The following is a 26,471-nucleotide window of genomic DNA, read 5'->3' on the forward strand; positions in this document are numbered from 1 at the left end:
CAAGAATACATGCTGTCCTTGTTGAGATTTCTATCACCTCCACTCTAGCCTCAGCCCTACTCTAGTATTGTGCACAGGAAGGAGAACTTGACCTCCTCCTGTTAAACTGGTGGCCCATCACCCATTCATAGTTTTCTTTGTTTGTGGCAAGCAGAGACAAAATATGTTACTTCTTTGCATATTTTCAGGCCTACCTTTCCCCCGCCTTGAGTGTCATATCATGGGACAAAGGTTGCTGTGTGTTTTCTGCTTTGGGGCATCTTTTGGCTCAGAGCAGAGATGGGCACGGGGATGGGGGGAATCTCACAGACACCTGCAGCATAACTGGATGGCTGGGCAGGAGGAGCAGGGTGGGTCTCTGCTCACAGCAGACACCTGCAAGGGGCTGTTGAGTTTGCTCTGGGGGTCTTAAGTGGACCAGTTTGTTCTGAAAGGGACTGGAGTGAACCAGAGGTGCCCCTCTGACCTGACCCTGGTTGGAAACACTTCCAAGCCTTTGGAGCTCACATTACTGCCTTGGTCAGCGCTCTGCCAAATCTACCAAGCACCATCCCAAGTGAACACATGGATATCAGCACCCACTGTCCCCTGTGGGGAAGGCTCTGCTTCTCTGCATCAGTTCCTGCTTCCAGCCAGAAAGTCACAGGTAAAAGGAGGCATGCCAAAAGCTGTTCTAAACAATTGGGGTTTTCTTACAAATTCATCAAAGCAAATGAATAATTTTGCACCAGGGAAGGAGTGGGCAGGGTGGGTAGGGGAGAGGCAGAGTCCTGGCTCACCTTGAAGGGCAGGTAGGCAGCGATGGTGATCCCAGCACTCAGACGGACATGGCTGTGTTGTAGCCCACCAGGAGTTTACGATAGCCCTTGGCCTCAGTTCTCACCCTGAAGTTGCTGCAGTGCTTAGAGCCCAGTGGCAGCCTCCCTGCACCGAGGGGAGAACCACATGGTCATCGTGAACTTGCCCATGGTGAACAAGGCATGACGGGCTGAGGGTCCCTCTTCATCCTAGGATTGATAAGCCGTCTGAAGTTTTTTTTTTTTTTTTTTTGTAGAGACAGAGTCTCACTATACTGCCCTCGGGTAGAGTGCCGTGGCGTCACACGGCTCACAGCAACCTCTAACTCTTGGGCTTACGGGATTCTCTTGCCTCAGCCTCCCAAGCAGCTGGGACTACAGGCGCCCGCCACAACACCCAGCTATTTTTTTTTTTTTTTTTTTTGTTGCAGTTTGGCCAGGGCTGGGTTTGAACCCGCCACCCTCGGCATATGGGGCCGGTGCCCTACTCACTGAGCCACAGGCGCCGCCCCGTCTGAAGTTTTTACTTAAAATTTTTTAAGTAAAATTCACTTGAATACATAATTTATAATAACTTTCCCTCACATATTGAACATATCCGGAACCCAGATCAATTTTAGTGTTATAAACAGGAGTTAATATAAGCACCCCCAAAATCTCCTGCAGCCTCATCCAATGTCCACCCCATACCTGAAGAAAACCCCTACTCTTACTTCTACCAGCACAAGTAATTTTCTTTGATATGTAATTTATATGCAGGGAATCACTGTGCATAAACTCTTATATATCTGGCTTCCTCAGGACATATAAGATTCCTCATTTGTCACTTATTGCACACCCTCATCCATATTTCTGTATATTATTCCATTGCATGGATATAGACCAACAGACTGACTCATGCTATTATGCACAATTCCATTCCTTCCAGTTTGGGGCTACGATCCACAGTACTACTAAGAACATCTGGGCACCTCCCTTTTTGAAGGCACACTTAGGCATTTCTGTTAGGTGTGACCCCAAAAGTGAGACTCCTAGGCCATGGGGCATGTGTTGTAAAGGCCAATTATCTTTCTCAAAGTGGATCCATCAATTGGAAGTTCTAACAGTTGCCCTACATCCCTACCTTTATTTTCCATTAATTTTTTAATTAAAATTATAACACCTTACTTAAACATAACAAAATAATCCCACCTTTGCACCTTTCATGTGTATAGTGCAGTGGCAGGTAGCGCATTCACACTGTGGTGCAACTGTCACCACCATTTACCTACACAACTCATAAAACTCCAACTCAGTACCCAACAAACAGTAAGTCCCTACTTCCCACCCCTTTTCCTCATAACCACCCTTCTACATCCTGACTCCATGAACTGGATGACTCTGGGTACATCACATTAATGCAATTAGATAGTATTTACCTTTTGTGACTGGTTAGCAAAGTGTCCCCCTAAGGTTCGTCCAGGTGGTGGTATACATCAGAATCTCCTTCCATTTTATGCTTGAAAATGTACATACAGACCACATCTGGTTTATCCACACATCACTGATGAACACTTGTGTTGCTTCCACTTTTTGGCTATTATGAACAATGCTATGAATGTGGGTGGACTAATATCTCTTTGAGATTATGGTTTCACATGGTTACCCTGTTTCACTCTTTGAGGAACCACCATACTGTTTTCAAGAGTAGAGACACCATTATACATTCCCTCCACCAGTGTACAAAGGTTCCAGTTTCTCCAAATCTTCACCAACACTTATTGTTTTGTTGTTTGGATAGTAGCCATCCTAAGGAGTGTAACATGGTTTTTGATTGTGGTTTTGCTTTTCAGTACTCTAATCATTAGTGCTCTTGAGCATCTTTTCATGAGTGTGTGTTGGCCATTTGTATATCACCTGTGGAGAAATATCTATTCAAGTCCTTTGGCCATTGCTTAATTAGATTGTTTTATTGTTGTAAACATTGGAGTTCTCTAAATATCCTAGATGTGAGCCCATTATCAGGTATATGATGTGCAGGTATTTTCTCCCATTCCATAGGTTGCCTTTGACCCTGCTGTGTCCATTGGTACACAGAGATTTTAGATTTTGATGTGGTCGAGTTTATCTATTTTTAATTTGTAGAGTGTGCTTTTAGTGTTATAGCAAAAAAAAATCAATGCCAAATTCACTGTCCTGAAGCTTCCTCCTATTGTTTCTTCTAGTTTTATAGTTTCAGCCCTTAAGTCTTCAATACATTGTGAGTTTTGTGTATGGTCTCATGTTACAATCCAACTTCATTCTCCTGCATGTAGATATCCAGTTGTCCCAAAACCATTTGTTGAAGAGACTGTCCTTTCCCCACTGCATGCTCATGGCACCCTTGTAAAATCACTTAACCATCCAGGAGCAGGTTTATTTCTGGGCTCAGGGTTCTCTTCCATTGCTAAGTCTGTTCATGGCAGTGCCACCCTGTTTTGAACACAGGGGCTTCTAATGAGTTTGAGAACAGAAGTATAAGAACTCCAAGTTTGCACTTCAAGATTGTTTTATTAGGGGTCCCTTGAAAGTCTATATACCTGAACCTTTGCTAAATTTGCTTTAGTTCTTAGAGTTCTTTTGCGGTATATGAGATCACATCATTTGCAACTGGTAACTTACACCCTTTTCAATTTGAGTGCCTTTATTTCTTTCCTTGCCTAATTGCTCTTTCAGTTATTGGTGTCACCAGATTACATGGGTATTTATTGTGTGTCTCAAAACATCAACTAATAACAGCCTTTTCTGATACATTAGTCTCTTAAATCATGTACAAAACAAAAATAGTACTAGATGTTGTAAAAGTCCATGTTTACCTTTACCAGACATCTTTATTTCTTAATCAAGGTTTGAGTTCCTATCTAGTGTCCTTTCTTTTCAACCAGAAGGACTCCTTTGGTTGTAGGGTAGGACTAGTGGTACTCAGTTCTTGCTTATCCGGCAATAGCTTGATTTCTTCCTCAGTTTTGAAGCACAATTTGTTGGATATGTTGGATATTGGACTCCTGGTTGACAGGCCTTTTTTTTTCTTTGTTTCCTAACAACTTTGAATATTTCAACCCACTGACTTCGGGCCTCCAAAGTTTTTGATGACAAATCTTATGTCAATTGTGTGGGAAAATCAGCTCTCTAGATGTATCGCACACAACAGAACACTTTTGTATAGTATCATGATGGAGCTATTTGTAGCATCATTCTGATACAAATCAGAATTTAAAGAAAAAGAAATTGGACATTTCACGTAAAGATGTGATGAGGTCTTTAAAAGGCTAAAGGTATTACAAATTTTCAAACTATAAGTGAAAAGGCTATTTCACTACAAGTGAAATATTGTATAGTTTTAAATTTCTTTTTTTTTTTTTTGAGGGGGCAGCATGGGGACCATTTTGGCCCTCTAGTTTTAAATTTCTAATAAACTAAATATTAATCTCTGTAACCCATGTAAACTAGTAGCATCTTCTTCTCTTTAAAGAGGAAAATGTTTTTGTACCCATAAAAAAAAAAAAAAAATTAAAAGCCACTGTGTATTTATCCACATCCCTGATTGGTCTATTTCTTGCTCTGACCTCATGTTAAAAAAAAAAAAAAAAACATTGAGGTTAAAACCTATATAAAGCCCCTGTCTGGGCCTTGCTTGGTCTTTGGTCCTTGTAGCCCAAAAAAAAAGCCATTGAGTTTAAAACCTATATAATGTCCCTGTCTATGCCTTGCTCAGTCTTTGGTCCTTATAGCCCAAAAAAAAAAAGCCACTAAGGTTAAAACCTATATAATGTCCATGTCTGGGCCTTGCTCAGTCTTTAGACCTTGTAGCCCCCCCAAAAAAGCCATTGAGGTTAAAACCTATATAAAGCCCCTGTCTGGGCCTTGCTCAGTATTTGGTCCTTATAGCCCCCCCAAAAAAGCCATTGACGTTAAAACCTACATAAAGTCCATGTCTGGGCTTTGCTTGGTCTTTGGTCTGTGTAGCCCCCCAAAAAAGCCATGGATGTTAAAACCTACATAAAGTCCATGTCTGGGCTTTGCTCGGTCTTTGGTCTGTGTAGCCCCAAAAAATCTATTGAGGTTAAAACCTACATAAAGCCGCTGTATGGGGCTTTGGTCCTTGTAGCCCAACAAGCTGCTTTTGGTGGTTGTGGACTTTGACCTTAGCTAGACCGATACCACACCTGAAATTCCCAGTCCCAGTTGTGCCCCTGAGCCTAGCCTCGTGTCCTACTCCCTCCCCCAGTACAAGGAGACTTAGGGGAGGGCAAGGAGGAGACAACGAGCTCAAGGAAGGCCTAGAAAAGGCCACTCCTGCCTGACTGGACAGGCAGAGGAGCATGTGATTCCTTTATCGTGGTTATCACAGTTAGTACTGTTAGCATAGTGTAGACAGTGTTCTTCGTGTAGTCTTATTTTGTAAGACTTCACATAGTATTTTTATCCTTGTTACTTTTACAAGTAGTATTAGCCTAGTTAGTGCCCCAGTTAGTTAGCTTTGTTACTGTTTTCAGTGTAGTGAGTATAGTTGTGGTTGATTAGCTATTTAGTATAGTTTTCTAGTGTAGTGGTAGAGTAGTTAGACTCCCCGTGATGCCTGCTGTGGCCTCCATGTCTATTGGCAAGGATGTCCTCCAAGACTATGAACTGTTAGAGATCATTGGCCAGGGCAGCTTCACCAGGCTGATGCTGGCTCGGCACCTTCGAACAGAAACTGAGGTAGCAGTCAAGATACTATCCAAACACAGCACTTCTGGCCTCATGTCTGTCTCTTCAGACAGTGAGATAATGAAGAGCCTGGACCATCCAAAAATCATCCAGCTGCTGGATGTTATAGAGGGTAAGGAAAATTTATACCTAGTCATGGAGTATGCAGGTGGCAGAGATCTTGCTCAGAGAATACTGAGACTTGGCCAGATGGAGGAGAGGGAGGCCGAAGCCATATTCCTCCAGATAGTAAAAGCTGTCCAGTACCTTCATAAAGAGGGCATAGTTCACGGGCATCTGAAGCTCCACAACATTTTACTGGATGCACAGAACAATGTGAAAGTAGCCAACTTTGGCCTCGCCACAACCTTCACCAAAGGTAAGAGGTTAAACACATTTTGTGGGACACTCTATTATTTGGCTCCAGAAATCTTCCTGCGGCAGACATCTGGAGCCTTGGGGTTATCGTACATACAATGATGTCTAAGACTGTACCATTTCACAGACAGATCTTGAACCAACTACAAAGCAAGGTCATAAATGCCACCTATGTAGCACCACTTTTCTGTTACAAAAAACTGAAAATCTTTATCAAAAAGATCCTGACCCCTGACCCCAGGGAGAGGCCCACCCTTTCCCAGATAATGGAATAACCGTGGATGAAGTCTGGGCAAAACAGCATGAGGCCACACATGCCAGAGAAGACCGACACCACACCAGAAATTCTCAGTCTCAGTTGTCTGAGTTGCCTGGCCCCGTGTCCTCCCCTCTCCCCCAGCACCAGGAGCCCAGGGGAGGGCCAGGAGGAGACACCGAGCTCAAGAAAGTCCAAGACAAGACCACTCCCTCTTGGCTGGACAGGCAGAGGAGAAGACATCCACTGAGGAAGCTCCTCATTCCACAAAGTTGGGTCCTATTTTGCTGTTTTGCACCTTCCCTGAACAGCTAGGGCTGCACACACCCTGGTTTAGGCAGCAGGAGCAACTTAGTACTTGGAGTTCATCAGAAACACTCAGTGGAAATGAGCTTTCATGGAACTACCAAGGTCACCCCAATAACAGCACAGGAGGCTCTGGGCCATGTACAGGGCAGAGATACAAACACCGTGCATGCCTTCACCATACTGATGTTACCTGGTTAACATCTTCTGAAGGACCAAGAGGGACTTTAGGTCCTGCTGGCCTGTGTTGACTATCCCAAGTAAGATAACAAAGTCATATAAATCAGACTGTGTTGCAAGTCAGAGAGTGATTTGACTGTGGTACCCAAAAAGGCCACTCCTGCCTGGCTGGACAGGCAGAGGAGCATGTGATTCCTTTATCGTAGTTCTCACAGTTAGTAGTGTTAGCATAGTGTAGATAGTATTCTTAGTGTAGTCTTATTTTGTTAGCAGAGTTCACATAGCATTTTTATCCTTGTTACTTTTACAAGTAGTATTAGCCTAGTTAGTGCCCCAGTTAGTTAGCTTTCTAGTGTTTTTAGTGTAGAGAGAATAGTTGTTGTTGATTACCTATTTAGTGTAGTTTGCCTAGTGCAGTGGTAGAGTAGTTAGACTCCCCGTGATGCCTGGTGTGGCCTCCATGTCTATTGGCAAGGAGGTCCTCCAAGACTATGAACCGTTAGAGATCATTGGCCAGGGTAGCTTCACCAGGCTGATGCTGGCTCGGCACCTTCGAACAAAGGTGGAGGAACCAAGTACAGTAATTCTGGACTCATGTCTGTCTCTTCAGACGGTGAGATAATGAAGAGCCTGGACCATCCAAAAATCATCCAGCTGCTGGATGTTATAGAGGGTAAGGAAAATTTATACCTAGTCATGGAGTATGCAGGTGGCAGAGACCTTGCTCAGAGAATACTGAGACTTGGCCAGATGGAGGAGAGGGAGGCCCAAGCCATATTCCTCCAGATAGTAAAAGCTGTCCAGTACCTTCATAAAGAGGGCATAGTTCACGGGGATCTGAAGCTCCACAACATTTTATTAGATGCACAAAACAATGTGAAAGTAGCCAACTTTGGCCTCGCCACAACCTTCACTGAAGGTAAGAGGTTAAACACATTTTGTGGGACCCTCTATTATTTGGTTCCAGAAATCTTCCTAACACCAAGGATACCCAGGACCTGAGACAGACATCGGAAGCCTTGGGGTTATCCTACATACAATGTCTTCTGGGACTGTACCATTTCATAGACAGATCATGAACCAACTACAAAGCAAGGTCATAAATGCCACCTATGCAGCACCACTTTTCTATTCCAAAAAACTGAAAACCTTTATCAAAAAGATCCTGACCCCTCACCCCTGACCCCAGGGAGAGGCCCACCCTTTCCCAGATAATGGAAGACTCATTAGTGGATAAACTCTGGGCAAAACAGCATGAGGCCACACACGCCAGAGAAGACCGACACCACACCAGAAATTCCCAGTCCCAGTTGTGCCCCTGAGCCAGGCTCCGTGTCCTCCCCACTCCCTCAGCACCAGGAGCCTTAGGGGAGGCCCAGGAGGAGACACCGAGCTCAAGGGAGTCCCAGAAAAGGCCACTCCCTCCTGGCTGGACAGGCAGAGGATAAGACCTCCACTGAAGAAAGTCCTCACTCCACAAAGCTGGGTCCTATTTTGCTGTTTTGCATCCTCCCTGAACAGCTGGGGGTGTGCACACCCTGGTTTAGGCAACAGGAGCAACTTAGTACTTGGAGTTCATCAGAAACACTCAGTGGAAAGGAGCTTTCATGGAACTACCGAGGTCACCCCAATAACAGAACAGGAGGCTCTGGCCATGTACAGGGCAGAGATACAAACACCGTGCATGCCCTCACCATACTGATGTTACCTGGTTAACATCTTCAGAAGGACCAAGAGGAACTTTAGGTCCTGCTGGCCTGTGTTGACTATTCCAAGTAAGATAACAAAGTCCTATAAATCAGACTGTGTTGCAAATCAGAGAGGGACTTGATTGTGGTCCCCAAAAAGGCCACTCATGCCTGGCTGGACAGGCAGAGGAGCATGTGATTCCTTTATCGTAGTTCTCACAGTTAGTAGTGTTAGCATAGTGTAGATAGTATTCTTAGTGTAGTCTTATTTTGTTAGCAGACTTCACATAGTATTTTTATCCTTACTTTTACAAGTAGTAGTAGCCTAGTTAGTGCCCCAGTTAGTTAGTTTGTTAGTGTTTTCAGTGTAGTGAGTATAGTTGTTGTTGATTAGCTATTTAGTGTAGTTTTCCTAGTGTAGTGGTAGAGTAGTTAGACTCCCCGTGATGCCTGGTGTGGCCTCCATGTCTATTGGCAAGGAGGTCCTCCAAGACTATGAACTGTTAGAGATCATTGGCCAGGGCAGCTTCACCAGGCTGATGCTGGCTCGGCACCTTCGAACAGAAACTGAGGTAGCAGTCAAGATACTATCCAAACACAGCACTTCTGGCCTCATGTCTGTCTCTTCAGACAGTGAGATAATGAAGAGCCTGGACCATCCAAAAATCATCCAGCTGCTGGATGTTATAGAGGGTAAGGAAAATTTATACCTAGTCATGGAGTATGCAGGTGGCAGAGATCTTGCTCAGAGAATACTGAGACTTGGCCAGATGGAGGAGAGGGAGGCCCAAGCCATATTCCTCCAGATAGTAAAAGCTGTCCAGTACCTTCATAAAGAGGGCATAGTTTACGGGGATCTGAAGCTCCACAACATTTTACTGGATGCACAGAACAATGTGAAGGTAGCCAACTTTGGCCTCGCCACAACCTTCACCAAAGGTAAGAGGTTAAACACATTTTGTGGGACACTCTATTATTTGGCTCCAGAAATCTTCCTGCGGCAGACATCTGGAGCCTTGGGGTTATCGTACATACAATGATGTCTAAGACTGTACCATTTCATAGACAGATCTTGAACCAACTACAAAGCAAGGTCATAAATGCCACCTATGTAGCACCACTTTTCTGTTCCAAAAAACTGAAAACCTTTATCAAAAAGATCCTGACCCCTAACCCCAGGGAGAGGCCCACCCTTTCCCAGATAATGGAATACCCGTGGATGAAGTCTGGGCAAAACAGCATGAGGCCACACATGCCAGAGAAGACCGACACCACACCAGAAATTCTCAGTCTCAGTTGTCTGAGTTGCCTGGCCCCGTGTCCTCCCCTCTCCCCCAGCACCAGGAGCCCAGGGGAGGGCCAGGAGGAGACACCGAGCTCAAGAAAGTCCAAGACAAGACCACTCCCTCTTGGCTGGACAGGCAGAGGAGAAGACGTCCACTGAAGAAGCTCCTCACTCCATAAAGTTGGGTCCTATTTTGCTGTTTTGCACCTTCCCTGAACAGCTGGGGCTGCACACACCCTGGTTTAGGCAGCAGGAGCAACTTAGTACTTGGAGTTCATCAGAAACACTCAGTGGAAATGAGCTTTCATGGAACTACCAAGGTCACCCCAATAACAGCACAGGAGGCTCTGGGCCATGTACAGGGCAGAGATACAAACACCGTGCATGCCTTCACCATACTGATGTTACCTGGTTAACATCTTCTGAAGGACCAAGAGGGACTTTAGGTCCTGCTGGCCTGTGTTGACTATCCCAAGTAAGATAACAAAGTCATATAAATCAGACTGTGTTGCAAGTCAGAGAGTGATTTGACTGTGGTACCCAAAAAGGCCACTCCTGCCTGGCAGGACAGGCAGAGGAGCATGTGATTCCTTTATTGTAGTTCTCACAGTTAGTAGTGTTAGCATAGTGTAGATAGTATTCTTAGTGTAGTCTTATTTTGTTAGCAGAGTTCACATAGCATTTTTATCCTTGTTACTTTTACAAGCAGTATTAGCCTAGTTAGTGCCCCAGTTAGTTAGCTTTCTAGTGTTTTTAGTGTAGAGAGAATAGTTGTTGTTGATTACCTATTTAGTGTAGTTTGCCTAGTGCAGTGGTAGAGTAGTTAGACTCCCCGTGATGCCTGGTGTGGCCTCCATGTCTATTGGCAAGGAGGTCCTCCAAGACTATGAACTGTTAGAGATCATTGGCCAGGGCAGCTTCACCGGGCTGATGCTGGCTCGGCACCTTCGAACAAAGGTGGAGGAACCAAGTACAGTAATTCTGGCCTCATGTCTGTCTCTTCAGACGGTGAGATAATGAAGAGCCTGGACCATCCAAAAATCATCCAGCTGCTGGATGTTATAGAGGGTAAGGAAAATTTATACCTAGTCATGGAGTATGCAGGTGGCAGAGACCTTGCTCAGAGAATACTGAGACTTGGCCAGATGGAGGAGAGGGAGGCCCAAGCCATATTCCTCCAGATAGTAAAAGCTGTCCAGTACCTTCATAAAGAGGGCATAGTTCACGGGGATCTGAAGCTCCACAACATTTTATTAGATGCACAAAACAATGTGAAAGTAGCCAACTTTGGCCTCGCCACAACCTTCACTGAAGGTAAGAGGTTAAACACATTTTGTGGGACCCTCTATTATTTGGTTCCAGAAATCTTCCTAACACCAAGGATACCCAGGACCTGAGACAGACATCGGAAGCCTTGGGGTTATCCTACATACAATGACGTCTGGGACTGTACCATTTCATAGACAGATCATGAACCAACTACAAAGCAAGGTCATAAATGCCACCTATGCAGCACCACTTTTCTATTCCAAAAAACTGAAAACCTTTATCAAAAAGATCCTGACCCCTCACCCCTGACCCCAGGGAGAGGCCCACCCTTTCCCAGATAATGGAAGACCCATTAGTGGATAAACTCTGGGCAAAACAGCATGAGGCCACACACGCCAGAGAAGACCGACACCACACCAGAAATTCCCAGTCCCAGTTGTGCCCCTGAGCCAGGCTCCGTGTCCTCCCCACTCCCTCAGCACCAGGAGCCTTAGGGGAGGCCCAGGAGGAGACACCGAGCTCAAGGGAGTCCCAGAAAAGGCCACTCCCTCCTGGCTGGACAGGCAGAGGATAAGACCTCCACTGAAGAAACTCCTCACTCCACAAAGCTGGGTCCTATTTTGCTGTTTTGCATCCTCCCTGAACAGCTGGGGGTGTGCACACCCTGGTTTAGGCAACAGGAGCAACTTAGTACTTGGAGTTCATCAGAAACACTCAGTGGAAAGGAGCTTTCATGAAACTACCGAGGTCACCCCAATAACAGAACAGTAGGCTCTGGCCATGTACAGGGCAGAGATACAAAGATCGTGCATGCCCTCACCATACTGATGTTACCTGGTTAACATCTTCAGAAGGACCAAGAGGAACTTTAGGTGCTGCTGGCCTGTGTTGACTATTCCAAGTAAGATAACAAAGTCCTATAAATCAGACTGTGTTGCAAATCAGAGAGGGACTTGATTGTGGTCCCCAAAAAGGCCACTCATGCCTGGCTGGACAGGCAGAGGAGCATGTGATTCCTTTATCGTAGTTCTCACAGTTAGTAGTGTTAGCATAGTGTAGATAGTATTCTTAGTGTAGTCTTATTTCTTAGCAGACTTCACATAGTATTTTTATCCTTACTTTTACAAGTAGTAGTAGCCTAGTTAGTGCCCCAGTTAGTTAGTTTGTTAGTGTTTTCAGTGTAGTGAGTATAGTTGTCGTTGATTAGCTATTTAGCGTAGTTTTCCTAGTGTAGTGGTAGAGTAGTTAGACTCCCCGTAATGCCTGCTGTGGCCTCCATGTCTATTGGCAAGGATGTCCTCCAAGACTATGAACTGTTAGAGATCATTGGCCAGGGCAGCTTCACCAGGCTGATGCTGGCTCGGCACCTTCGAACAAAGGAGGAGGAACCAAACACAGTAATTCTGGCCTCATGTCTGTTCTCTTCAGACAGTGAGATAATGAAGAGCCTGGACCATCCAAAAATCATCCAGCTGCTGGATGTTATAGAGGGTAAGGAAAATTTATACCTAGTCATGGAGTATGCAGGTGGCAGAGATCTTGCTCAGAGAATACTGAGACTTGGCCAGATGGAGGAGAGGGAGGCCGAAGCCATATTCCTCCAGATAGTAAAAGCTGTCCAGTACCTTCATAAAGAGGGCATAGTTCACGGGGATCTGAAGCTCCACAACATTTTACTGGATGCACAGAACAATGTGAAAGTAGCCAACTTTGGCCTCGCCACAACCTTCACCAAAGGTAAGAGGTTAAACACATTTTGTGGGACACTCTATTATTTGGCTCCAGAAATCTTCCTGCGGCAGACATCTGGAGCCTTGGGGTTATCGTACATACAATGATGTCTAAGACTGTACCATTTCATAGACAGATCTTGAACCAACTACAAAGCAAGGTCATAAATGCCACCTATGTAGCACCACTTTTCTGTTCCAAAAAACTGAAAACCTTTATCAAAAAGATCCTGACCCCTAACCCCAGGGAGAGGCCCACCCTTTCCCAGATAATGGAATACCCGTGGATGAAGTCTGGGCAAAACAGCATGAGGCCACACATGCCAGAGAAGACCGACACCACACCAGAAATTCTCAGTCTCAGTTGTCTGAGTTGCCTGGCCCCGTGTCCTCCCCTCTCCCCCAGCACCAGGAGCCCAGGGGAGGGCCAGGAGGAGACACCGAGCTCAAGAAAGTCCAAGACAAGACCACTCCCTCTTGGCTGGACAGGCAGAGGAGAAGACGTCCACTGAAGAAGCTCCTCACTCCATAAAGTTGGGTCCTATTTTGCTGTTTTGCACCTTCCCTGAACAGCTGGGGCTGCACACACCCTGGTTTAGGCAGCAGGAGCAACTTAGTACTTGGAGTTCATCAGAAACACTCAGTGGAAATGAGCTTTCATGGAACTACCAAGGTCACCCCAATAACAGCACAGGAGGCTCTGGGCCATGTACAGGGCAGAGATACAAACACCGTGCATGCCTTCACCATACTGATGTTACCTGGTTAACATCTTCTGAAGGACCAAGAGGGACTTTAGGTCCTGCTGGCCTGTGTTGACTATCCCAAGTAAGATAACAAAGTCATATAAATCAGACTGTGTTGCAAGTCAGAGAGTGATTTGACTGTGGTACCCAAAAAGGCCACTCCTGCCTGGCTGGACAGGCAGAGGAGCATGTGATTCCTTTATCGTAGTTCTCACAGTTAGTAGTGTTAGCATAGTGTAGATAGTATTCTTAGTGTAGTCTTATTTTGTTAGCAGAGTTCACATAGCATTTTTATCCTTGTTACTTTTACAAGCAGTATTAGCCTAGTTAGTGCCCCAGTTAGTTAGCTTTCTAGTGTTTTTAGTGTAGAGAGAATAGTTGTTGTTGATTACCTATTTAGTGTAGTTTGCCTAGTGCAGTGGTAGAGTAGTTAGACTCCCCGTGATGCCTGGTGTGGCCTCCATGTCTATTGGCAAGGAGGTCCTCCAAGACTATGAACCGTTAGAGATCATTGGCCAGGGCAGCTTCACCGGGCTGATGCTGGCTCGGCACCTTCGAACAAAGGTGGAGGAACCAAGTACAGTAATTCTGGCCTCATGTCTGTCTCTTCAGACGGTGAGATAATGAAGAGCCTGGACCATCCAAAAATCATCCAGCTGCTGGATGTTATAGAGGGTAAGGAAAATTTATACCTAGTCATGGAGTATGCAGGTGGCAGAGACCTTGCTCAGAGAATACTGAGACTTGGCCAGATGGAGGAGAGGGAGGCCCAAGCCATATTCCTCCAGATAGTAAAAGCTGTCCAGTACCTTCATAAAGAGGGCATAGTTCACGGGGATCTGAAGCTCCACAACATTTTATTAGATGCACAAAACAATGTGAAAGTAGCCAACTTTGGCCTCGCCACAACCTTCACTGAAGGTAAGAGGTTAAACACATTTTGTGGGACCCTCTATTATTTGGTTCCAGAAATCTTCCTAACACCAAGGATACCCAGGACCTGAGACAGACATCGGAAGCCTTGGGGTTATCCTACATACAATGACGTCTGGGACTGTACCATTTCATAGACAGATCATGAACCAACTACAAAGCAAGGTCATAAATGCCACCTATGCAGCACCACTTTTCTATTCCAAAAAACTGAAAACCTTTATCAAAAAGATCCTGACCCCTCACCCCTGACCCCAGGGAGAGGCCCACCCTTTCCCAGATAATGGAAGACCCATTAGTGGATAAACTCTGGGCAAAACAGCATGAGGCCACACACGCCAGAGAAGACCGACACCACACCAGAAATTCCCAGTCCCAGTTGTGCCCCTGAGCCAGGCTCCGTGTCCTCCCCACTCCCTCAGCACCAGGAGCCTTAGGGGAGGCCCAGGAGGAGACACTGAGCTCAAGGGAGTCCCAGAAAAGGCCACTCCCTCCTGGCTGGAGAGGCAGAGGATAAGACCTCCACTGAAGAAACTCCTCACTCCACAAAGCTGGGTCCTATTTTGCTGTTTTGCATCCTCCCTGAACAGCTGGGGGTGTGCACACCCTGGTTTAGGCAACAGGAGCAACTTAGTACTTGGAGTTCATCAGAAACACTCAGTGGAAAGGAGCTTTCATGAAACTACCGAGGTCACCCCAATAACAGAACAGTAGGCTCTGGCCATGTATAGGGCAGAGATACAAACATCGTGCATGCCCTCACCGTACTGATGTTACCTGGTTAACATCTTCAGAAGGACCAAGAGGAACTTTAGGTGCTGCTGGCCTGTGTTGACTATTCCAAGTAAGATAACAAAGTCCTATAAATCAGACTGTGTTGCAAATCAGAGAGGGACTTGATTGTGGTCCCCAAAAAGGCCACTCATGCCTGGCTGGACAGGCAGAGGAGCATGTGATTCCTTTATCGTAGTTCTCACAGTTAGTAGTGTTAGCATAGTGTAGATAGTATTCTTAGTGTAGTCTTATTTTGTTAGCAGACTTCACATTGCCGCACCCCCGGCATCAAGCCGTGGCGGGATGGCTCTGTCCGCGTTGTAAAAACTGTGGTAAGGCGGTGGGTGCTCCTCGGAGCGTTGCCCCCAGTCCCCCTGGCTTGCGACAGCAGCGCATAAGTTGCCTAGCATGCCTTTTAGTGAACGTAGGAAGTCATGAGGTGCGGCATAAAAGCCTAAGAAACTTTTACCCTGAAACCTGTCTGTTCAGTTGAATGACTGATTATTACCTGATTGTTTTGAGAAACTAAGAATAAACACAGTGACTTACTGATCCACAATTAAACACAGCAAGTATGGCTGTACCGGACTCAGTGGCTCCAAGAGAGCCTGTACAACAGCACGTCCCCACCATAAATGTCAGTGAATTGAAATAGTACATCGAGAGAATGCAGGCACGGCAAACAGAATGTTCCAACATGACACCTCCTGCAGTAAAACTTTACTTAGAAAAACATCTGACTTCACTAATTAGTAAAACTTTACTTAGAAAAATGTCTTACTTCACTAATTTTCATATATAACACAAATCAATGGAGTAGTTTAATGTTTAACAAGCAATTAACTATGAATCAAAATATAGGTACTAATTAGAGTAAAAATATATAGAAGTAGTCAAACATTATACATAAAAGAATATGTTCAGCTGTTTTTAAAAGAGATCATAAGAAACTGAGACCAATTAAAGAACTAAGAGAAGTTACAAGCCTTGACATTCCTAGATAAGGGGAAGCAACCAGGTGTTACTAATGAAACCACTTCTTTAGAACAAAAACCTTGAAAGTATACAGTGCATCAAAAGAATGTAAATACCACAAACAAGATGCTTCCAACCTGATATCCACCCACCCTTTCCCCCTATCTCTAACCTTGTCTTTCCTAACCTCACTTTCAATATAGTTTAGTTTTCATACAATATCCTTTTATTTCTCATGTTTCCTTCACACTTTAATCACTTATATGATTCATAATATACCTCTAATCATAACAACTATATATAATCATGAAACTAAAACTATGAAAGAAAGTAGTGTTATATGTTAAAAAACACATTCAACTTTAGATAAAAGAAGCTGAAAAGTAACTGCTGCTTATCAGCTACCTCACAACTGCCATTTGTTCCCCCTTGCAGGCAAAACACTGTGTAAGATAGATGGTTGAATGCCTGCGTTTGTAAGACAAGATAAGAACTTGTGACCACCTGCAAGTCATAAAAATGTCTTTTGTGATTTGTAATGCTTTGTCAAAAATGTATAAAAGACACTCTTAAAATTCAGTAAAGTTACAGCTACTTCCATCATCACTTGTGGTGTCTAGTAGTCTGTCAAAAACCATCCTGCGTCGACCTTCCAATCAACCTGTAACGTTCGCCCTGAAAAACCCTCAGACTGAGACTCATTCGACTGGCGGTCCGCGACATCACATAGTATTTTTATCCTTACTTTTACAAGTAGTAGTAGCCTAGTTAGTGCCCCAGTTAGTTAGTTTGTTAGTGTTTTCAGTGTAGTGAGTATAGTTGTCGTTGATTAGCTATTTAGCGTAGTTTTCCTAGTGTAGTGGTAGAGTAGTTAGACTCCCCGTAATGCCTGCTGTGGCCTCCATGTCTATTGGCAAGGATGTCCTCCAAGACTATGAACTGTTAGAGATCATTGGCCAGGGCAGCTTCACCAGGCTGATGCTGGCTCGGCACCTTCGAACAAAGGAGGAGGAACCAAACACAGTAATTCTGGCCTCATGTCTGTTCTCTTCAGACAGTGAGATAATGAAGAGCCTGGACCATCCAAAAATCATCCAGCTGCTGGATGTTATAGAGGGTAAGGAAAATTTATACCTAGTCATGGAGTATGCAGGTGGCAGAGATCTTGCTCAGAGAATACTGAGACTTGGCCAGATGGAGGAGAGGGAGGCCGAAGCCATATTCCTCCAGATAGTAAAAGCTGTCCAGTACCTTCATAAAGAGGGCATAGTTCACGGGGATCTGAAGCTCCACAACATTTTACTGGATGCACAGAACAATGTGAAAGTAGCCAACTTTGGCCTCGCCACAACCTTCACCAAAGGTAAGAGGTTAAACACATTTTGTGGGACACTCTATTATTTGGCTCCAGAAATCTTCCTGCGGCAGACATCTGGAGCCTTGGGGTTATCGTACATACAATGATGTCTAAGACTGTACCATTTCATAGACAGATCTTGAACCAACTACAAAGCAAGGTCATAAATGCCACCTATGTAGCACCACTTTTCTGTTCCAAAAAACTGAAAACCTTTATCAAAAAGATCCTGACCCCTAACCCCAGGGAGAGGCCCACCCTTTCCCAGATAATGGAATACCCGTGGATGAAGTCTGGGCAAAACAGCATGAGGCCACACATGCCAGAGAAGACCGACACCACACCAGAAATTCTCAGTCTCAGTTGTCTGAGTTGCCTGGCCCCGTGTCCTCCCCTCTCCCCCAGCACCAGGAGCCCAGGGGAGGGCCAGGAGGAGACACCGAGCTCAAGAAAGTCCAAGACAAGACCACTCCCTCTTGGCTGGACAGGCAGAGGAGAAGACGTCCACTGAAGAAGCTCCTCACTCCATAAAGTTGGGTCCTATTTTGCTGTTTTGCACCTTCCCTGAACAGCTGGGGCTGCACACACCCTGGTTTAGGCAGCAGGAGCAACTTAGTACTTGGAGTTCATCAGAAACACTCAGTGGAAATGAGCTTTCATGGAACTACCAAGGTCACCCCAATAACAGCACAGGAGGCTCTGGGCCATGTACAGGGCAGAGATACAAACACCGTGCATGCCTTCACCATACTGATGTTACCTGGTTAACATCTTCTGAAGGACCAAGAGGGACTTTAGGTCCTGCTGGCCTGTGTTGACTATCCCAAGTAAGATAACAAAGTCATATAAATCAGACTGTGTTGCAAGTCAGAGAGTGATTTGACTGTGGTACCCAAAAAGGCCACTCCTGCCTGGCTGGACAGGCAGAGGAGCATGTGATTCCTTTATCGTAGTTCTCACAGTTAGTAGTGTTAGCATAGTGTAGATAGTATTCTTAGTGTAGTCTTATTTTGTTAGCAGAGTTCACATAGCATTTTTATCCTTGTTACTTTTACAAGCAGTATTAGCCTAGTTAGTGCCCCAGTTAGTTAGCTTTCTAGTGTTTTTAGTGTAGAGAGAATAGTTGTTGTTGATTACCTATTTAGTGTAGTTTGCCTAGTGCAGTGGTAGAGTAGTTAGACTCCCCGTGATGCCTGGTGTGGCCTCCATGTCTATTGGCAAGGAGGTCCTCCAAGACTATGAACCGTTAGAGATCATTGGCCAGGGCAGCTTCACCGGGCTGATGCTGGCTCGGCACCTTCGAACAAAGGTGGAGGAACCAAGTACAGTAATTCTGGCCTCATGTCTGTCTCTTCAGACGGTGAGATAATGAAGAGCCTGGACCATCCAAAAATCATCCAGCTGCTGGATGTTATAGAGGGTAAGGAAAATTTATACCTAGTCATGGAGTATGCAGGTGGCAGAGACCTTGCTCAGAGAATACTGAGACTTGGCCAGATGGAGGAGAGGGAGGCCCAAGCCATATTCCTCCAGATAGTAAAAGCTGTCCAGTACCTTCATAAAGAGGGCATAGTTCACGGGGATCTGAAGCTCCACAACATTTTATTAGATGCACAAAACAATGTGAAAGTAGCCAACTTTGGCCTCGCCACAACCTTCACTGAAGGTAAGAGGTTAAACACATTTTGTGGGACCCTCTATTATTTGGTTCCAGAAATCTTCCTAACACCAAGGATACCCAGGACCTGAGACAGACATCGGAAGCCTTGGGGTTATCCTACATACAATGACGTCTGGGACTGTACCATTTCATAGACAGATCATGAACCAACTACAAAGCAAGGTCATAAATGCCACCTATGCAGCACCACTTTTCTATTCCAAAAAACTGAAAACCTTTATCAAAAAGATCCTGACCCCTCACCCCTGACCCCAGGGAGAGGCCCACCCTTTCCCAGATAATGGAAGACCCATTAGTGGATAAACTCTGGGCAAAACAGCATGAGGCCACACACGCCAGAGAAGACCGACACCACACCAGAAATTCCCAGTCCCAGTTGTGCCCCTGAGCCAGGCTCCGTGTCCTCCCCACTCCCTCAGCACCAGGAGCCTTAGGGGAGGCCCAGGAGGAGACACCGAGCTCAAGGGAGTCCCAGAAAAGGCCACTCCCTCCTGGCTGGACAGGCAGAGGATAAGACCTCCACTGAAGAAACTCCTCACTCCACAAAGCTGGGTCCTATTTTGCTGTTTTGCATCCTCCCTGAACAGCTGGGGGTGTGCACACCCTGGTTTAGGCAACAGGAGCAACTTAGTACTTGGAGTTCATCAGAAACACTCAGTGGAAAGGAGCTTTCATGAAACTACCGAGGTCACCCCAATAACAGAACAGTAGGCTCTGGCCATGTACAGGGCAGAGATACAAACATCGTGCATGCCCTCACCATACTGATGTTACCTGGTTAACATCTTCAGAAGGACCAAGAGGAACTTTAGGTGCTGCTGGCCTGTGTTGACTATTCCAAGTAAGATAACAAAGTCCTATAAATCAGACTGTGTTGCAAATCAGAGAGGGACTTGATTGTGGTCCCCAAAAAGGCCACTCATGCCTGGCTGGACAGGCAGAGGAGCATGTGATTCCTTTATCGTAGTTCTCACAGTTAGTAGTGTTAGCATAGTGTAGATAGTATTCTTAGTGTAGTCTTATTTTGTTAGCAGACTTCACATAGTATTTTTATCCTTACTTTTACAAGTAGTAGTAGCCTAGTTAGTGCCCCAGTTAGTTAGTTTGTTAGTGTTTTCAGTGTAGTGAGTATAGTTGTCGTTGATTAGCTATTTAGCGTAGTTTTCCTAGTGTAGTGGTAGAGTAGTTAGACTCCCCGTAATGCCTGCTGTGGCCTCCATGTCTATTGGCAAGGATGTCCTCCAAGACTATGAACTGTTAGAGATCATTGGCCAGGGCAGCTTCACCAGGCTGATGCTGGCTCGGCACCTTCGAACAAAGGAGGAGGAACCAAACACAGTAATTCTGGCCTCATGTCTGTTCTCTTCAGACAGTGAGATAATGAAGAGCCTGGACCATCCAAAAATCATCCAGCTGCTGGATGTTATAGAGGGTAAGGAAAATTTATACCTAGTCATGGAGTATGCAGGTGGCAGAGATCTTGCTCAGAGAATACTGAGACTTGGCCAGATGGAGGAGAGGGAGGCCGAAGCCATATTCCTCCAGATAGTAAAAGCTGTCCAGTACCTTCATAAAGAGGGCATAGTTCACGGGGATCTGAAGCTCCACAACATTTTACTGGATGCACAGAACAATGTGAAAGTAGCCAACTTTGGCCTCGCCACAACCTTCACCAAAGGTAAGAGGTTAAACACATTTTGTGGGACACTCTATTATTTGGCTCCAGAAATCTTCCTGCGGCAGACATCTGGAGCCTTGGGGTTATCGTACATACAATGATGTCTAAGACTGTACCATTTCATAGACAGATCTTGAACCAACTACAAAGCAAGGTCATAAATGCCACCTATGTAGCACCACTTTTCTGTTCCAAAAAACTGAAAACCTTTATCAAAAAGATCCTGACCCCTAACCCCAGGGAGAGGCCCACCCTTTCCCAGATAATGGAATACCCGTGGATGAAGTCTGGGCAAAACAGCATGAGGCCACACATGCCAGAGAAGACCGACACCACACCAGAAATTCTCAGTCTCAGTTGTCTGAGTTGCCTGGCCCCGTGTCCTCCCCTCTCCCCCAGCACCAGGAGCCCAGGGGAGGGCCAGGAGGAGACACCGAGCTCAAGAAAGTCCAAGACAAGACCACTCCCTCTTGGCTGGACAGGCAGAGGAGAAGACGTCCACTGAAGAAGCTCCTCACTCCATAAAGTTGGGTCCTATTTTGCTGTTTTGCACCTTCCCTGAACAGCTGGGGCTGCACACACCCTGGTTTAGGCAGCAGGAGCAACTTAGTACTTGGAGTTCATCAGAAACACTCAGTGGAAATGAGCTTTCATGGAACTACCAAGGTCACCCCAATAACAGCACAGGAGGCTCTGGGCCATGTACAGGGCAGAGATACAAACACCGTGCATGCCTTCACCATACTGATGTTACCTGGTTAACATCTTCTGAAGGACCAAGAGGGACTTTAGGTCCTGCTGGCCTGTGTTGACTATCCCAAGTAAGATAACAAAGTCATATAAATCAGACTGTGTTGCAAGTCAGAGAGTGATTTGACTGTGGTACCCAAAAAGGCCACTCCTGCCTGGCAGGACAGGCAGAGGAGCATGTGATTCCTTTATCGTAGTTCTCACAGTTAGTAGTGTTAGCATAGTGTAGATAGTATTCTTAGTGTAGTCTTATTTTGTTAGCAGAGTTCACATAGCATTTTTATCCTTGTTACTTTTACAAGCAGTATTAGCCTAGTTAGTGCCCCAGTTAGTTAGCTTTCTAGTGTTTTTAGTGTAGAGAGAATAGTTGTTGTTGATTACCTATTTAGTGTAGTTTGCCTAGTGCAGTGGTAGAGTAGTTAGACTCCCCGTGATGCCTGGTGTGGCCTCCATGTCTATTGGCAAGGAGGTCCTCCAAGACTATGAACCGTTAGAGATCATTGGCCAGGGCAGCTTCACCGGGCTGATGCTGGCTCGGCACCTTCGAACAAAGGTGGAGGAACCAAGTACAGTAATTCTGGCCTCATGTCTGTCTCTTCAGACGGTGAGATAATGAAGAGCCTGGACCATCCAAAAATCATCCAGCTGCTGGATGTTATAGAGGGTAAGGAAAATTTATACCTAGTCATGGAGTATGCAGGTGGCAGAGACCTTGCTCAGAGAATACTGAGACTTGGCCAGATGGAGGAGAGGGAGGCCCAAGCCATATTCCTCCAGATAGTAAAAGCTGTCCAGTACCTTCATAAAGAGGGCATAGTTCACGGGGATCTGAAGCTCCACAACATTTTATTAGATGCACAAAACAATGTGAAAGTAGCCAACTTTGGCCTCGCCACAACCTTCACTGAAGGTAAGAGGTTAAACACATTTTGTGGGACCCTCTATTATTTGGTTCCAGAAATCTTCCTAACACCAAGGATACCCAGGACCTGAGACAGACATCGGAAGCCTTGGGGTTATCCTACATACAATGACGTCTGGGACTGTACCATTTCATAGACAGATCATGAACCAACTACAAAGCAAGGTCATAAATGCCACCTATGCAGCACCACTTTTCTATTCCAAAAAACTGAAAACCTTTATCAAAAAGATCCTGACCCCTCACCCCTGACCCCAGGGAGAGGCCCACCCTTTCCCAGATAATGGAAGACCCATTAGTGGATAAACTCTGGGCAAAACAGCATGAGGCCACACACGCCAGAGAAGACCGACACCACACCAGAAATTCCCAGTCCCAGTTGTGCCCCTGAGCCAGGCTCCGTGTCCTCCCCACTCCCTCAGCACCAGGAGCCTTAGGGGAGGCCCAGGAGGAGACACCGAGCTCAAGGGAGTCCCAGAAAAGGCCACTCCCTCCTGGCTGGACAGGCAGAGGATAAGACCTCCACTGAAGAAACTCCTCACTCCACAAAGCTGGGTCCTATTTTGCTGTTTTGCATCCTCCCTGAACAGCTGGGGGTGTGCACACCCTGGTTTAGGCAACAGGAGCAACTTAGTACTTGGAGTTCATCAGAAACACTCAGTGGAAAGGAGCTTTCATGAAACTACCGAGGTCACCCCAATAACAGAACAGTAGGCTCTGGCCATGTACAGGGCAGAGATACAAACATCGTGCATGCCCTCACCATACTGATGTTACCTGGTTAACATCTTCAGAAGGACCAAGAGGAACTTTAGGTGCTGCTGGCCTGTGTTGACTATTCCAAGTAAGATAACAAAGTCCTATAAATCAGACTGTGTTGCAAATCAGAGAGGGACTTGATTGTGGTCCCCAAAAAGGCCACTCATGCCTGGCTGGACAGGCAGAGGAGCATGTGATTCCTTTATCGTAGTTCTCACAGTTAGTAGTGTTAGCATAGTGTAGATAGTATTCTTAGTGTAGTCTTATTTTGTTAGCAGACTTCACATAGTATTTTTATCCTTACTTTTACAAGTAGTAGTAGCCTAGTTAGTGCCCCAGTTAGTTAGTTTGTTAGTGTTTTCAGTGTAGTGAGTATAGTTGTCGTTGATTAGCTATTTAGCGTAGTTTTCCTAGTGTAGTGGTAGAGTAGTTAGACTCCCCGTAATGCCTGCTGTGGCCTCCATGTCTATTGGCAAGGATGTCCTCCAAGACTATGAACTGTTAGAGATCATTGGCCAGGGCAGCTTCACCAGGCTGATGCTGGCTCGGCACCTTCGAACAAAGGAGGAGGAACCAAACACAGTAATTCTGGCCTCATGTCTGTTCTCTTCAGACAGTGAGATAATGAAGAGCCTGGACCATCCAAAAATCATCCAGCTGCTGGATGTTATAGAGGGTAAGGAAAATTTATACCTAGTCATGGAGTATGCAGGTGGCAGAGATCTTGCTCAGAGAATACTGAGACTTGGCCAGATGGAGGAGAGGGAGGCCGAAGCCATATTCCTCCAGATAGTAAAAGCTGTCCAGTACCTTCATAAAGAGGGCATAGTTCACGGGGATCTGAAGCTCCACAACATTTTACTGGATGCACAGAACAATGTGAAAGTAGCCAACTTTGGCCTCGCCACAACCTTCACCAAAGGTAAGAGGTTAAACACATTTTGTGGGACACTCTATTATTTGGCTCCAGAAATCTTCCTGCGGCAGACATCTGGAGCCTTGGGGTTATCGTACATACAATGATGTCTAAGACTGTACCATTTCATAGACAGATCTTGAACCAACTACAAAGCAAGGTCATAAATGCCACCTATGTAGCACCACTTTTCATCCTTGTTACTTTTACAAGCAGTATTAGACTAGTCAGTGCCCCAGTTAGTTAGCTTTCTAGTGTTTTTAGTGTAGAGAGAATAGTTGTTGTTGATTACCTATTTAGTGTAGTTTGCCTAGTGCAGTGGTAGAGTAGTTAGACTCCCCGTGATACCTGGTGTGGCCTCCATGTCTATTGGCAAGGAGGTCCTCCAAGACTATGAACTGTTAGAGATCATTGGCCAGGGCAGCTTCACCGGGCTGATGCTGGCTCGGCACCTTCGAACAAAGGTGGAGGAACCAAGTACAGTAATTCTGGCCTCATGTCTGTCTCTTCAGACGGTGAGATAATGAAGAGCCTGGACCATCCAAAAATCATCCAGCTGCTGGATGTTATAGAGGGTAAGGAAAATTTATACCTAGTCATGGAGTATGCAGGTGGCAGAGACCTTGCTCAGAGAATACTGAGACTTGGCCAGATGGAGGAGAGGGAGGCCCAAGCCATATTCCTCCAGATAGTAAAAGCTGTCCAGTACCTTCATAAAGAGGGCATAGTTCACGGGGATCTGAAGCTCCACAACATTTTATTAGATGCACAAAACAATGTGAAAGTAGCCAACTTTGGCCTCGCCACAACCTTCACTGAAGGTAAGAGGTTAAACACATTTTGTGGGACCCTCTATTATTTGGTTCCAGAAATCTTCCTAACACCAAGGATACCCAGGACCTGAGACAGACATCGGAAGCCTTGGGGTTATCCTACATACAATGACGTCTGGGACTGTACCATTTCATAGACAGATCATGAACCAACTACAAAGCAAGGTCATAAATGCCACCTATGCAGCACCACTTTTCTATTCCAAAAAACTGAAAACCTTTATCAAAAAGATCCTGACCCCTCACCCCTGACCCCAGGGAGAGGCCCACCCTTTCCCAGATAATGGAAGACCCATTAGTGGATAAACTCTGGGCAAAACAGCATGAGGCCACACACGCCAGAGAAGACCGACACCACACCAGAAATTCCCAGTCCCAGTTGTGCCCCTGAGCCAGGCTCCGTGTCCTCCCCACTCCCTCAGCACCAGGAGCCTTAGGGGAGGCCCAGGAGGAGACACCGAGCTCAAGGGAGTCCCAGAAAAGGCCACTCCCTCCTGGCTGGACAGGCAGAGGATAAGACCTCCACTGAAGAAACTCCTCACTCCACAAAGCTGGGTCCTATTTTGCTGTTTTGCATCCTCCCTGAACAGCTGGGGGTGTGCACACCCTGGTTTAGGCAACAGGAGCAACTTAGTACTTGGAGTTCATCAGAAACACTCAGTGGAAAGGAGCTTTCATGAAACTACCGAGGTCACCCCAATAACAGAACAGTAGGCTCTGGCCATGTACAGGGCAGAGATACAAACACCGTGCATGCCCTCACCATACTGATGTTACCTGGTTAACATCTTCAGAAGGACCAAGAGGAACTTTAGGTGCTGCTGGCCTGTGTTGACTATTCCAAGTAAGATAACAAAGTCCTATAAATCAGACTGTGTTGCAAATCAGAGAGGGACTTGATTGTGGTCCCCAAAAAGGCCACTCATGCCTGGCTGGACAGGCAGAGGAGCATGTGATTCCTTTATCGTAGTTCTCACAGTTAGTAGTGTTAGCATAGTGTAGATAGTATTCTTAGTGTAGTCTTATTTTGCTAGCAGACTTCACATAGTATTTTTATCCTTACTTTTACAAGTAGTAGTAGCCGAGTTAGTGCCCCAGTTAGTTAGTTTGTTAGTGTTTTCAGTGTAGTGAGTATAGTTGTCGTTGATTAGCTATTTAGCGTAGTTTTCCTAGTGTAGTGGTAGAGTAGTTAGACTCCCCGTGATGCCTGCTGTGGCCTCCATGTCTATTGGCAAGGATGTCCTCCAAGACTATGAACTGTTAGAGATCATTGGCCAGGGCAGCTTCACCAGGCTGATGCTGGCTCGGCACCTTCGAACAAAGGAGGAGGAACCAAACACAGTAATTCTGGCCTCATGTCTGTCTCTTCAGACAGTGAGATAATGAAGAGCCTGGACCATCCAAAAATCATCCAGCTGCTGGATGTTATAGAGGGTAAGGAAAATTTATACCTAGTCATGGAGTATGCAGGTGGCAGAGATCTTGCTCAGAGAATACTGAGACTTGGCCAGATGGAGGAGAGGGAGGCCCAAGCCATATTCCTCCAGATAG

At 45.7% G+C, this 26,471-nt stretch overlaps 1 long non-coding RNA gene across 1 annotated transcript in view; it reads right to left on the reverse strand.

Annotated features, from left to right (window-relative positions):
- Positions 1-26,471, reverse strand: part of LOC128591775 (uncharacterized) — a 47,455-nt gene that overhangs the window by 8,116 nt on the left and 12,868 nt on the right. The window contains exon 5 of the long non-coding RNA XR_008381656.1: positions 780-924. This is a non-coding gene — a long non-coding RNA (uncharacterized LOC128591775). The remainder of the gene's footprint in view (positions 1-779; positions 925-26,471) is intronic.

This window comes from Nycticebus coucang, chromosome 8 (assembly GCF_027406575.1).
Source record: "Nycticebus coucang isolate mNycCou1 chromosome 8, mNycCou1.pri, whole genome shotgun sequence".
NCBI classification, from domain to species: Eukaryota; Metazoa; Chordata; class Mammalia; order Primates; family Lorisidae; genus Nycticebus; species Nycticebus coucang.